Source organism: Tachyglossus aculeatus, chromosome 2, assembly GCF_015852505.1.
Source record: "Tachyglossus aculeatus isolate mTacAcu1 chromosome 2, mTacAcu1.pri, whole genome shotgun sequence".
Classification (NCBI taxonomy): Eukaryota; Metazoa; Chordata; class Mammalia; order Monotremata; family Tachyglossidae; genus Tachyglossus; species Tachyglossus aculeatus.
The window spans coordinates 53,440,970-53,454,422 of record NC_052067.1 but is presented as its reverse complement, the minus strand read 5'-3'; the positions used below and the strand labels follow the sequence as shown (position 1 = coordinate 53,454,422).

At 42.7% G+C, this 13,453-nt stretch overlaps 1 protein-coding gene across 1 annotated transcript in view; it reads right to left on the bottom strand.

Moving 5' to 3' along the window:
• Positions 1-13,453, bottom strand: part of PDE10A (phosphodiesterase 10A) — a 596,079-nt gene that overhangs the window by 363,504 nt on the left and 219,122 nt on the right. The window lies entirely within an intron of this gene.

Below are 13,453 nucleotides of genomic sequence, written 5' to 3'. Positions count from 1 at the left end.
ACAACCTCATCACCTTGTAACCTCCCCAGCACTTAGAAAAGTGCATTGCACATGATAAGCGCTTAATAAATGCCATCATTATTATTACTTTGGGGTTGAAGGAGGGGTGAATAAAGGGAGCAAATCAGGGCTACTTAGAAGGGAGTGGGAGAAGATGAAATGAGGACTTAATCAAGGAATGCCTCTTGGAGGAGATATGCCTTCAATAAAGCTTTGAAGGTGGGGAGAGTAATCTTTTGTCCCATGCAAAGTGGGAGGGCATTCCAGGCCAGAGGCAGGATGAGGGCAAGAGGTCGACAGTGAGATAGAAGAGATGGAGGTACAGTGAGTAGGATGGCATTAGAGGAGTGAAATTTCTGGGCTGAGTCACAGTAAGAGAGCAGAGAGGTGTGGTAGGAGGGGACCAGGTGACAGAATGCTTTAAAGTAGATGGGGAGAAGTTTCCATTAGACCCTTTCTAGTCTCTCCCCCGTAAGCTGGGCCTCTTGTAGGCCCTGCCCTGTGGACCCATTCCAATAGAAAGCAGATTCTGGAAGACAGTCCCTTACTCCAAGTCTCAGCTAGGGGCAGTTTGAGACCCTCGAAAAGGGCCATGACATTCGCATCAGAGCTGGGACCTGTCAGCCTGGCAGTCCAGAGATGAGCCACCCCTGGAGCTAGCCAGATCATGGCCCCCATAGTCTTTAAGCTTCTGTTTCAGTTCTGAAGGAGAACACAAAACAACAGCCAAGGAGGCCTGTTCCATTTGCAATAGTTTTAACCCATTAAAGGGACCCTAACAATCACAGTGGCACAGTCTCCTTTAGGTACAAACTCTCCACAACCCGATTAGATACTGCCTTTCAACTTTCAGTACATTTTCAGGGCCCTTTCCAACTCCTCACAGTCTTAAGTCCAGGGCTGATGCTAGGTTGATCCCTTGTGCCCTAGACCTGGAAAGGCAGGGGATGAGGTCAGAGGCTGTTTTTTTTAATGCTATTTGTTAAGCACTTACTCTGTACCAGGCACTCTTCTAAGCACTGGGGTAGATACAAAGTAATCAGGTTGGACACAGTCTGTGTCCCACATGGGGCTCACAGGCTTCATCTCCCTTTCACACATGGGGTGGCTGAGGCACAGAGAAATGATGTGACTTTCCCAAGGTCACACAGTAGACAAGTGGCTGCTGGATTTCAGCTCCCCGAAGAATGGTAGTGAGGAATGAGTGATTTGGGGTGTGGGGGAAGGTTTATTGCAGGACAGTGAAGAAGGAGTGAGCCAGGAAAATCACATTATTTAAGAAGAACCTTGGGAAGAAAGTTAATGCAAAGGGGCTGGGAGGAGGGCCCACTGAAGCTGGAGACTCTAATCTGGTATCCTTGATTTTCCTTTTGCGATGGCTTTTATTATTTGTCTTTTCCTAAGTCGCTATCGTGCACACACTATGAAACTCCTAGTCCTGAATCTTTGTCCAACACTGCACGGGTGGGCTGCTCTTTCACATCAAATGCATAATGACTGAGTGTGCAGAATCATCACTGTCGACTATCTGACACATTCTGGGCTGCTCCAAACATAAACGCTCAATTAGATGATTGCCTTAACTCAGCACCTCTTTCATTGCAAATTAAGCACTAAGAGGGCTTCCTAGTCCAATTCAAACTGGAACTTTAGGGCCCCCCGGGAATCCAGGGTTAGCAAAAAGGGAAACAATGAGAGCCCCCTTCTGAAGTCCCAGGAGGAAGTCCCAGCAGGCCTGGGCTGAAGCGGAATCAGGCTTCTGTGGGGAAGGATTAGGCTGTCTGCATGGGCTCGTTTACTTGGGGAATTGGGTCCCAGTGCCACACTTCCTCTTATAAACTGGACGAGCTTAAATGATGTTGAAACAGTGATTGTTTCCCCAGGAATTTATTTTACCAAAGAGCAAATAGGGAGAGAGGAAGTGAGGTTAATGCAGAGATCAGACTCACAGCTATTGACGGACATTGCACTGTGCTTAATCCACAAATGCTGATGCAATAGAAGTGTACGCACATTGTCTTTAGGATATGAAGAGGGAGGGCATTGCGGGCCAGAGGTAGGATGAGGGCGAGAAGTTGGGGGTGAGATAGAAGATACAGTAAGTAGGTTGGAAATGGAGGAGCAGAGTGTGTGGGCTGAGTTGTAGTAGCAGAGAGAGAGAGAACACTGGATGATACTAGGTAAAAGACTTTGGGTTTTATTGACCCTCCAAGTCTGGCTCAAAGCCCCTTTAGTTCAAAGAACAGCATCCAGCAGAGTCTGAAAGAGAGTAACCACCGTGGCCTAGTGGATATTCATTCATTCATTCAATGGTATTTATTGAGCACTTACTGTGTGCAAAGTACTTTACTAAGTGCTTGAAAAGTACAATTTGGCAACGGATAGAGACGATCCCTACCCAACAACGGGCTCACAGTCTAGAAACGGGAGACAGACAATGAAACAAAACACAGGTGGCTGAAGGATCTAGGCTTTAAACCTGGCTCTGCCACTTGTCTGCTGTATGACCTTGGGCAAGTCACTTCACTTCTCTGGGCCTCAGTTACCTTATCTGTAAAATGGAGATTAAGACTGTGAGCCTCATGTAGAACCTGGATGGTGTCCAACCTGATTAGCTTGCATCTAGCCCAGCATTTAGTAAAGTGCTTGGCACTTAGTAGGTACTTAACAAATTTCAATTAAAAAAATGTAAGGCTGCTCAATAATAAAAGTAATTGTTAAATGTGTCTGCCATATTGTGTCGTTCTTAACCAAGCATTCAGTATAGTGCTCAGTGCACAGAAAACGCTCAATAAGTACAATGGATTGATTGGTTAAAGAACTTTATGCAAAAACAGCTCTCAAAGACAGAAAATGAGCAAATTTTCTCCGGAAAATGTGTTATCCCTATGACCTGTCAGGAGCTGAGAAAAAAAACCCCAAAATATAATGGTCTACCCAGGAATTGGATGAGCTGATGAAAGATGAATAGAATGCAGGGACTCAGCAGACTGCTCTTTTGACTTGGTGTCTGTAGACCTTAGAGCCCTTCAGAAAAGAGCTTTGCTTTGGGTTTTATAATCTTAACTTTAAGTGTGGTAACACAATATAATACAAAAGAAAAGGGTCTGTCTCTCACCTCTGGAAGTCCTCGGCATTCCTTTTTCAAGGATTCATTCCATCTTATTTACTGAGTGCTTACTCTGTGCAGAGCACTGTAAGGATCTGATTGTGGGACATATTTTATGAATCGGCAGGAGAGGAGATGCAACATCTAGCACTTTGCAGATGCTCTGTACAATTGAAATCAATCTGGAGTGTTTGCTGATGAAAGGAAATCATAATTATCACGCTTCAACTCTACAACAGTTAAAATAACCGTGCCAACCACTGCCAAAATATGTGTCATTAGTGCCTATCGGTGAACGCTGAGACTTCTTGTTTGTGATAATGGTAATAACTGTGGTATTTATTAGGCATTTACTAGGTGCCAGTTGCTGTACTAACTGCTGAGGTAGATTCAAGGAAATCAGGATGGATACAGTCCCTGTCCCACATGGGGCTCACAATCTTGCAGATGAGGTTACTGAAGCCCAGAGAAGTGAAGTGACTTGCCCAAGGTCACACAGCAGACAGAGTGGCAGAGCCAGGGCTAGAACCCAGGTCCTTCGGACTCCTAGGCCTGTGCTCTATCCACTAGGCTACACTGGTTTGTGATATTTCATAGGATAAAGCACTTTTTCACTTTAATTTGGCCCCCTGCTCTAAATTTGCCTAATAAGAACAGCACGTGTGCAGAGAACAAATCAGGAATTAGCAGATTTTCTAGAATGCTGAATATAAGCCATCTGCTCTTCTTGGAGGCTGAGTGGAGATAAGCCACCTGCTCTACGGGAGGCCACTGAAGGGAGGAAACCAACCTCCAAAATCACTGGTTGGTCAGGGAAAAGGAAAAGCAAGGAAATTGACTTCCCCGCAGTGACTGGATGCAATGTCAGAGGCAGGACCTAGGCATCTTGGGCTACATCAGGATCCAGACTTGATGTCCTGCAGTTGTTTAGAGCCGGGCGTATATGTGTTGATGATGGGTCTAAAAAAAAATCCATAAATGCTAAAAGTGACTGTTGAGTTGACGGGACTCAGAGTGCTGGAAATTAATCGAAAAAGGCTTGCTGGAGAAAGCGGATTTTAGAAGCACTTCGGAGGTGGGGAAAGGGATGAGGTCTGGCTGATATAGTGGGGAAGGAAGATTCAGGTCTCGCAAACAGCGTGAGGCAAGATGAGATCAGGGTACAATTAGGAGGTGAGTTTGAGAGGAGAGGCAAGGGAATAGTGGGCCAGGAAAGACAGTATGTCAGTGTCGAGAATTTGTGGTGCATCTTGAACCATGTGGTAGACCACTTCTGTTGTGACTGAAAACCTTCACCTTCGCACTTCATCTTGGTCACGTAACAATAATAATAATAATTATTATAACAATGATTGTGGCATTTGTCAAGCTGCTTACTATGTGCCAGGCACTGTACTAAGCACTGAGGTGTGTACGAACAAATGGCTGGACACAGCCCCTCTCCCTCATCTTAATCCCCATTTTACAGATGAGGTAAACCGAGGCACAGAGAAGTGAAGTCACTTGCCTAAGGTCACACAGCAGCAGACAAGTGGCGGAGCAGGGACTAGAACCCAGGTCCTTGTGACTCTGTGGCCCATGCTACATCCACTACGCCATGCAGTCAAAAGCAGCAGTGTGCCACTTTAAAGCCTGGTTTGTAAGCATTCATAATAATCAGATAGGGAGTTTCAGGGCTTTTTCTAATTTATCACAATTCTCTCTGGAAAAAATGTTGTTTTTTAAAAAATGTTGCTCATTTTTCTGAGTATGCAGGGTAATTGTGTGATGAATTGTCCATATCTTGGATTATTTATATCTCAAATTGCAAGCAGCCTGGACCCGGGCTTGTGTCCAACCTGATCATCTTGTATTTTCTCCAATCAATCAATCAATCATATTTATTGAGCACTTACTGTGTGCAGCGCACTGTACTAAGCGCTTGGGAAGTACAAGTTGGCAACATATAGAGACGGTCCCTACCCACGTGCTTGACAAATAGGAAGCGCTTAATAAAAACCACAATTATTATTATCATTGTTATCTTCATCATTTTCAATAGAATCCATATGTATTTGGAGTGCAATGTCTGGAAGGGTCTATGATTTTTAGGTATGTCATAATTATTTGAGTTTTTCAGGAGATGTCTTTACTCATCTGTAAAATTCTGAAATTTCCTTGGATAGTTGCATTTACATTTTTTTCCACAATGGTTATCTATTAAGCACTTATTATATACCCATCTGTACTCCTCATCTCCTCATCTGTAAAATTCTGAAATTTCCTTGGGTAGTTGCATTTACATTTTTTTTACAACGGTTATCTGTTAAGCACTTATTATATGTCCATCTGTACTCATCTCCTCATCTGTAAAATTCTGAAATTTCCTTGGGTAGTTGCATTTACATTTTTTTACAGTGGTTATCTGTTAAGCACTTATTATATGCCCAGCACTGTACTAAGTGCTGGGTATATGCAAGTTATCTTGGCCTTATGTCTCTGTGGGTGTTATCATCCTTCTCACCCCAACATAGCATCTTCAGCTCAAAGGTTTAGATACTGTTAACTGCTCAATTGATGTTGGAGTTTGATATTCTAGATTAAGCTAGGTGGATTTAACAGTGCTCTTTATGTCAGATAATTGAGATGTAGACTGTTCCTTTAGAAAAGAGCACTCTTAGCCAGAAAAGAGAAATATTACTGAAGAAACACTAACCCTGAGGAAGTTAAGTGTAAATCATAATGAACTCTAAACTATTTTTCATTCATTTTTACTTTCATTAGAAAATATAATTACCATCTAAATTCCTCCTGAATAATTTATTTTTTACTTAAAAAATCCATACCCAAATAGTAAATAACATTAACCCTATATTCATAATAATAATAATAATAATGGCATTTATTAAGCGCTTACTATGTGTAAAGTACTGTTCATCCTTGAGCACCCTGTAATCGGAGGCTACCCATGTGGCTAGTTAAATAAGTCTTCCCACATGGAGGTAAGAAGAATTATTTACAGTTGGGTAAATGATTCAATAAGTGGTGTTTACTTAGCAATTGCTGTTTAAAGAGGGCTATACTAAATGCTTGGGAGAGTAAGACAAAGTAGGCATGATTCAATAAGCTGTATTTACTTGGCAATTGCCGCGTATAGAGGGCTATACTAAATGCTTGGGAGAGTAAGATAGAATAAGTAGGAATGATTCCTGCCACCCGGGAGTTTACAATCTTGTGGGGGAGACAAGACAGTTACAACAATTTACAGGTGTAAGAAGCGACCAAAAATAAGGATATGTAAGTATGGTTGGGGAGAGGATGAGAAACTAAGGGCTTAGGGAAGTGAACTTAAATGTGTGATGAAGTCAGGAGGTAAAACAGAATGGGGAGATGAGATGAAAGACAGGAAAGGCTAAACAGCAGTACCTATTGAGCACTCGTTGTATGCAGAACACTGTACTAAGTGCTTCTTGTTGCAGCTATATTAGTAGGTCTTCGAAGAAGGGGAGAGTGGTGGTCTTCCTGATACAACTACAGACTGTAAGTTCCTTATATTGGACTTTCCCCCGCACTTAGTAGAGTGCTCTCCACGCAGTAAGCATTCAGTAAACTCCATTGACTGATGTGAAATAGGAGGCAATTCCAGGCAGGAGGGAGGGTGTGAGAAAGAGGCTAAAGGTGAGAGAGATGAGAATGCATTCATTTATTCAATCATATTTACTGAGTGCTTACTGTGTGCAGAGCACCATACTAAGCATTTGGAAATTACAATAAGACACAGTGAGTTGGTTGTCATCAGAGGAGCCAAATTTGGGGACTGGGTGGTAGTGGAAGAGGAGCAAGGCTAGGTAGCGGAATAGAATTGGCTGATTGAGTGTCTTATAGATCTCTGGTTTTTGTTAAGTGCTGTACTAAATGCTGGGATAGATCCAAGAGAATCAGGTCCAACATGGGGCTCACTATGTGCCAGAGAGAGAGCAGGAAAGAAAGATCCAGAATCACAAAAGACCCAACTGAAGCGTTAGGGTGAGAAATATATTTTCCCCGGCAGGGCATGGCTGGGAAAAATGTCCAAACAACCTTTTGTAATAAGGTGAGCAAGTGAGTTACATTTACTCTCTTGTTCCACACCGGGGATGACCAAAATTCCCTGGTCTACCCTGACTTACTGTGCTTGTTGCGTTCCCTTTACAAAAAAGAGTTAACACATTTTCCAAGCTTATTGTAAAAGTCTGAATTATTTAAGAAATTTTGAGTCCCCAGGTGGCTGTCACATTGAAGTAAATCACTGCCTGACACTCACAAGAGAAACCTTATTCCTAAAGTGGATTTCTGCAATTTATAATGGTACATCCTTTCTTTTTTTTTTTTTTTTTTTTTGAGGTTGTTTCTCCTTCTCCTGCATCTAGAGACTGTGGGTATCTACATCCAGAGAGCAAAAGGGGGGCCTGGATGGGGAGGAGATTCAGAGGAGATGTAGTATCTTTGCTCAACTCCATCCCAAGATTGCCTGTGCACACCATGTCTTCTGATGACAACATTAGAATGTGAACGCTGATTGTCGTGTGACTCCAGCTAAAAGTTACTGGACTTCTTACTCAAGAGCCCTTCATCCATCCATTCATTCATATTTATTGAGTGCTTACTGTCTGCCGAACACTGTATTAAGTGCTTGGGAGAGTACACAGACACATTCCCTGCCCATAACATTAATCTCATTGCCTTCTCTTGTCTCCTTGGTGGACACGGAGAATACTCATCAACTCTCACAGATTTGAACCCAGTTTCATGAGCCCCCTCTAGACTGTAACCTTGTTGTGGGCAGGGACCACGTCTACGACGTCTGTTATATTAGACCCTCCCAAGTGCTTAATAGAGAAGCAGCATGACATAGTGGCTAGTGCACAGGCCCGGGAGTTAGAAGATCATGTGTTCTTATCCCGGCTATACCACTTATTTGCTGTGAGACTTTGGGCAAGTCATCTGGGCAAGGCACTCCTCTCTGCCTCAGTTCCCACATCTGTAAAATGGAGATTGAGACCATGAGCCCCACAAGGGACAGGGACTGTATCCAACCTGACTTGCTTGTATCCACCCCAGTGCCTGGCACATAGTAAGCTCTTAATAAATATCATAATTAATACAGTGCTCTGCACACAGTAAATGCTCAGTAAATATCATTGATCATGATAATAGTGAATTGTCTTTCATCTCTTGGATAAAGAAATACAATTTCTGTAGTCTCCCAATAATAATATTAATAATGATGGCATTTGTTAAGTGCTTACTATGTGCAAAGCACTGTTCTAAGTGCTGCGGAGGATACAAGGTGATCAGATTGTTCCACGTGGGGCTCATGGTCCTCATCCCCATTTTACAGATGAGGGAACTGAGGCCCAGAGAAGTGAAGTGACTTGCCCAAAGTCACACAGCTGACAAGTGGCGGAGCCGGGATTTGAACCCATGACCTCTGACTCCCAAGCCCTTGCTCTTTCCATTGAGCCACGCTCCTTCCTGTAGCCTTTGCTTTTGATCCTATTTTCCCTCCTGATGATCATTTATATTACATTTCTCTGGACTATTTATAGGTTTTCTACACCTTTTCATAACTCAAAGACCAACACTGGACTCTGTAACTAATAACAACCTTGCCAAGTCAACGGATAATGGGAAACTGACATCTCAGCTCTTTCCCATCATAGCTTTGCTAATACAAGTTGTCCAAGCTTGGATCAACTGATAGCATCCTCTGGTTTATTTTGAACTCCAGATTTGTTTCCACCATATTCGTGGCTAGCCAGTCTTTCCCATCCTGAATTTGTCATATTTACCAATTTTTTTTATCCCCAAGGACGCTATCTTACATTTGTCCCTGATGAATGGTGTATTATTTTGGTAGAAACACTTTTTTTCTGATTTGACTGGTCCACGCCAAATAATCCCAAACAAAGGAAATCCAGTTTGAAAGTACTTTAGAGAATGAAGGTCTTGTACAGAGTTGGAATTTTCACCTTTCATTCAGTGCTCACAAAAGTGGCATGGCCTAGTGGGAACAGCACAGCTCTGGGAATTAGAAGGCCTTTTGCTTCTAAATCCAGCTCTGCCGCTTGTCTGCTGTGTGACCTTCGGCAAGTCATTTCACTTCTCTGTGCCTCTTCTGTAAAATGGGGATTGAAACTAATGAGCCCTGTGCAGGACAGGGACTGTGCCCAACCCAATTATCTCATATCTACTCTGGGGCTGAGTACAGTGCCTGGTACAGATTAAGCCCTTAATAAATTCCAAGATTATTATTATTATTATTGCTCAGTACCTTCCACCTTTACTCCACCTTCCTCTGGAGGCAGGAGATCTCACTTATTGTACACCCAAAATTTGGATATTGGTGAGGAGGGTGGGGGGGCGAGGATAAAAGAAAAACAGGGAGGATGTGGAAAGAGTATGGGCTTGGGAGTCAGAGGTCGTGGGTTCTAATCCCGGCTCCTCTACTTATCAGCTGTGTAACTTTGGGCAAGTCACTTAACTTCTCTGGGCCTCAGTTACCTCATCTGTTAAATGGGGATGAAGACCGTAAGCCCCACGTGGGACAACCTCATAACCTTGTGTCTACTCCAGAGCTTAGAATAGTGCTTGGCACATGGCAAGCGCTTAACAAATACCATCATCATCACCATCTTGAGAAAGTTGAGCAAGGCTATTCACAGGGAAGTCTTCTCCACAGGTACCTGTGAGCCTAGGACCATAGGTCACGGAGAAATATATTGCGCTTGTGTAGGCAGGAGAAATAGGAAGCAGGAAGGAGCAGAGATATAATTTTTTTCCCTAAAAAATAGATCTCAGACCTTAAACTAGAAACTTTTTTGTTGATAATACATGAAATCAATCCCAATTTTTTTCAATTGCTCTTTGCCCCCCACAAGTGTGATATCATCCACTAGCCAGCATTATTAGTGGAGTGACAGAATAGGCAAGTCAGTGTACCAAAACACAAGGCGGGAGAAAGAGGTTGAGGAGAACTCAAAAATACCAAAAAAAGAAAAAAGAAGGGGGATGAATAAAGTAAAATGTGCCAGAGAAAACAAGTGATAGACTCTTCTAATCAATGTCACAGAGACTTCAGTCTTTCTGCTCAAAGGAAGAAGGGTGGGCCTGGGAAATTTCAAAGTCTGTTCGCAATATAATAAACGTGTTTCTGTGACAATAACCATTAGCAATTAGCATTAGCTGCAGTTAGCAAAAATCAATTGAGGGGTGGTAAAATCCATAAACGAACAAATTAAAAGGCTGCAATAAGTATATCTCAGGATGGCAAGACGATAAATCTGAGCGCATTCATTCTCACAAAGGGAGCAGTGCTATAGTCATCTTAGCTTTCTTTTATACCCACCTGTTTCCCAACACAAAGATTTTTTCTTCCCATCAGCAAGTAGCTTCTTCCTTCCACTTCCCCACCTCTTATCTTCCCTTTTTCTTAACTGCATGACTGTCACAGGATCTCAGTGTCAGATCATAACCCTTATCCACCCACTCTTAGCATCTCCTTCTTCCTTTGTTCTACCAGGGTTTATGCATTATCTTTTACCAGGGATAATGCATTTTTTTTAACTTGCGGGGGAAAAAAAATCTTCCCTAGCAACAATCACTAAACCAACTGTCATCCAATAAGCCACTCTGGGTCACACATGCAACTGAAAGTTGCTACGTGTTTTTTCTGAATGTGCGTCTACGGGACTGGATGGCTTCAGGGTACTTTTACAGATGAATAATGTTGGAAACTGGGGATTCGGGGACCCCACTTTTATTATGGTACTTATTAAACACTCACTTTGTGTCAAGCATTCTACTAAGCCCTGTGGTAAATACAAGATAATTAGATTGGACACAGTCCCTCTCACACACAGGGCTCCTAGTCTAAGTCAGAGAATGTAGGATTTAATCTCCATTTTACAGATGAAGGAAGTGAGGCACAGAGAAGTTAAGTGACTTGCCCAAGGTCACACAGCAAACAAGTGGCAGAGTTGGGAGTAGAACCCAGGTCCCCTGACACTTGGTCTATGACCTTTCCACTAGGCCACACTGCTTCCCACTTAGGTTCACAAATTAAAATCTTAGAGAATGGATTACAATAGTCGGTTTCTAAAAGATATACTTAACTGCCACGATTGTCAAGATGATACAACAGTCACCGCAAACAGCATCTTTATCATTCTGATTGTAGTGATGATGTGCGGCATTTGTTAAATCAAACACTGTGGTAGATGTAAGATAAGCATTCAATAGCTGTTCTCTCTCCTACTTGGACTGTAAACCCCATGTGGAACAAGTAGTGTGCCCAACCTGATTACTTTATATCTACTCTAGCACTTAGAAGAATGCCTGACCCATAGCAAGCACTTAATAAATCTTATTATAATTATTATTACCATTATAAGCAGCTAAGACACAGTCCCTATCCCACACAGAGCTCACAGCCCACAGGTATTGAATCCCTGTTTTACAGAGGGAAAAACTGAAGCACAGAGAAGTGACTCACCCAAGGTCACACAGCAGGCTTGTGGTGGATCCAGGATTAGAGCTCAGGCCTCCTGACTCCCAGTTCTGTGAGTTTTCCACTGGGCCACTTGTTTCTCAAAGACCAAGGTGATAAAATAATCACCATAATCACCACCACCACCAGAGTTATGAATCTGATTAGTTTTAAATTTGCCGCCCATGTCCAAGACATATTTCCAAGTATGGCTGGACACAGTATGGGTAGTTTTTGCTATAATGCTAATTAGTTTTAAGAACTAGGTAACATCACCCAGCAAGTAGCGTCATCCACATCAGCCCATGATGGTTACCCACCACTGAGAGTGATAAGCACTTAGTACAGTGCTCTGCACACAGTAAGCGCTCAATAAATACAATTGAATGAATGAATGAATAATAATAATGATAATAATGGCATTTGTTAATAATAATAATAATAATAATTGCATTTATTAAGCACTTGCTATGTACCAAGCACTGTTCGAAGCACTGGGGTAGATACAAGGTAATCAGGTTGTCCCACGCAGGGCTCACAGTCTATTCTCCATTTTACAGATGAGGTCACTAAGGCACAGAGAAGTTAAGTGGCTTGCCCAAGGTCACACAGTAGACAGGTGACAGAGCCGGGATTAGAACCCACATCCTTTGTCTCCCACGCCCATGCTCTTTCCACTAAGCCGCGTTGCTTCTGATAACGTCTCTGCCATGCTGCTCTCTATGCTCACATCTGTGAGGACGAAAGCCAGTCCTTAATTTATATCAAAGATTCCGCTATCTCTGTTTCCATCCCATATTGCTTCTCCAGAACGTCCGTACACCTTTAATCGACCCCACAAATACCAGTTTTACTCCTCCTCTCTTATTGCCTTTGCAGTTGGCTGTGTATTCCTTGTGCACTTTTTTGATACTTCAGCCTCACGGTATTTATGTCCATAACCTGAAACCCTTTCTTTTCCCCTTGCCGTAATTTATCTTAATGCCAGCTTCCCCCTGCTGACTGTAAGCTCCTTGTGGGTAGAGATCATATCTACCAACTCTAGTAGAAGCAGCATGGCTTAGTAGATAGAGCACAGGCCTGGAAATCATAAGGTCATGGGTTCTAATCCTAGCTCCACCACTTGTCTACTGTGTGACCTTGGGAAAGTCACTTCTCCGTGCCTCAGTTACCTCATTGGTACAATGGAGATTGAGACTGTATTCAGCTTGATTTGCTTGTATCCACTACAATGCTTAGTACAGTGTCTGGCACGTAGTAAGCACTTCACAAATACCATTACTACTGTTTCATGGCTCAGTGGAAAGAGCCCAGGCTTGGGAGTCAGAGGTCATGCGTTCCAATCCTGGCTCCGCCACTTGTCAACCGTGTGACTTTGAGTGAGTCACTTAACTTCTCTGGGCCTCAGTTACCTCATCTGTAAAATGGGGATTAAAAGTGTGAGCCCCACGTGGGACAACCTGTTACCTGTTACCTGTTACCCCCCAGTGCTTAGAACAGTGCTTGGCACATAGTAAGCACTTCACAAATGCCATCATTATTATTATTATATTTTTCCAAAGTGCTTAGTACAGTGCTCTACAGCCAGTATATATTCAGTAAGTACCATCGATTTATTGATTATATGCCACACCATCTGCTGGTCTGAATTCACTGGGAAGTTCATTTGAACAACAAGTAGTGTGCTATTAATTCTGAAAAAGCAAAGAACCAGCCATGATATACAGCTATATCCACACACACATGGCTAGGATGGACACTTCTTAAATGAGCTGGAGACACAAACAGGTAAAAACCCAAGTCTGATGGATAAAGCTCTGGCCAGGAGACGAGAAAGC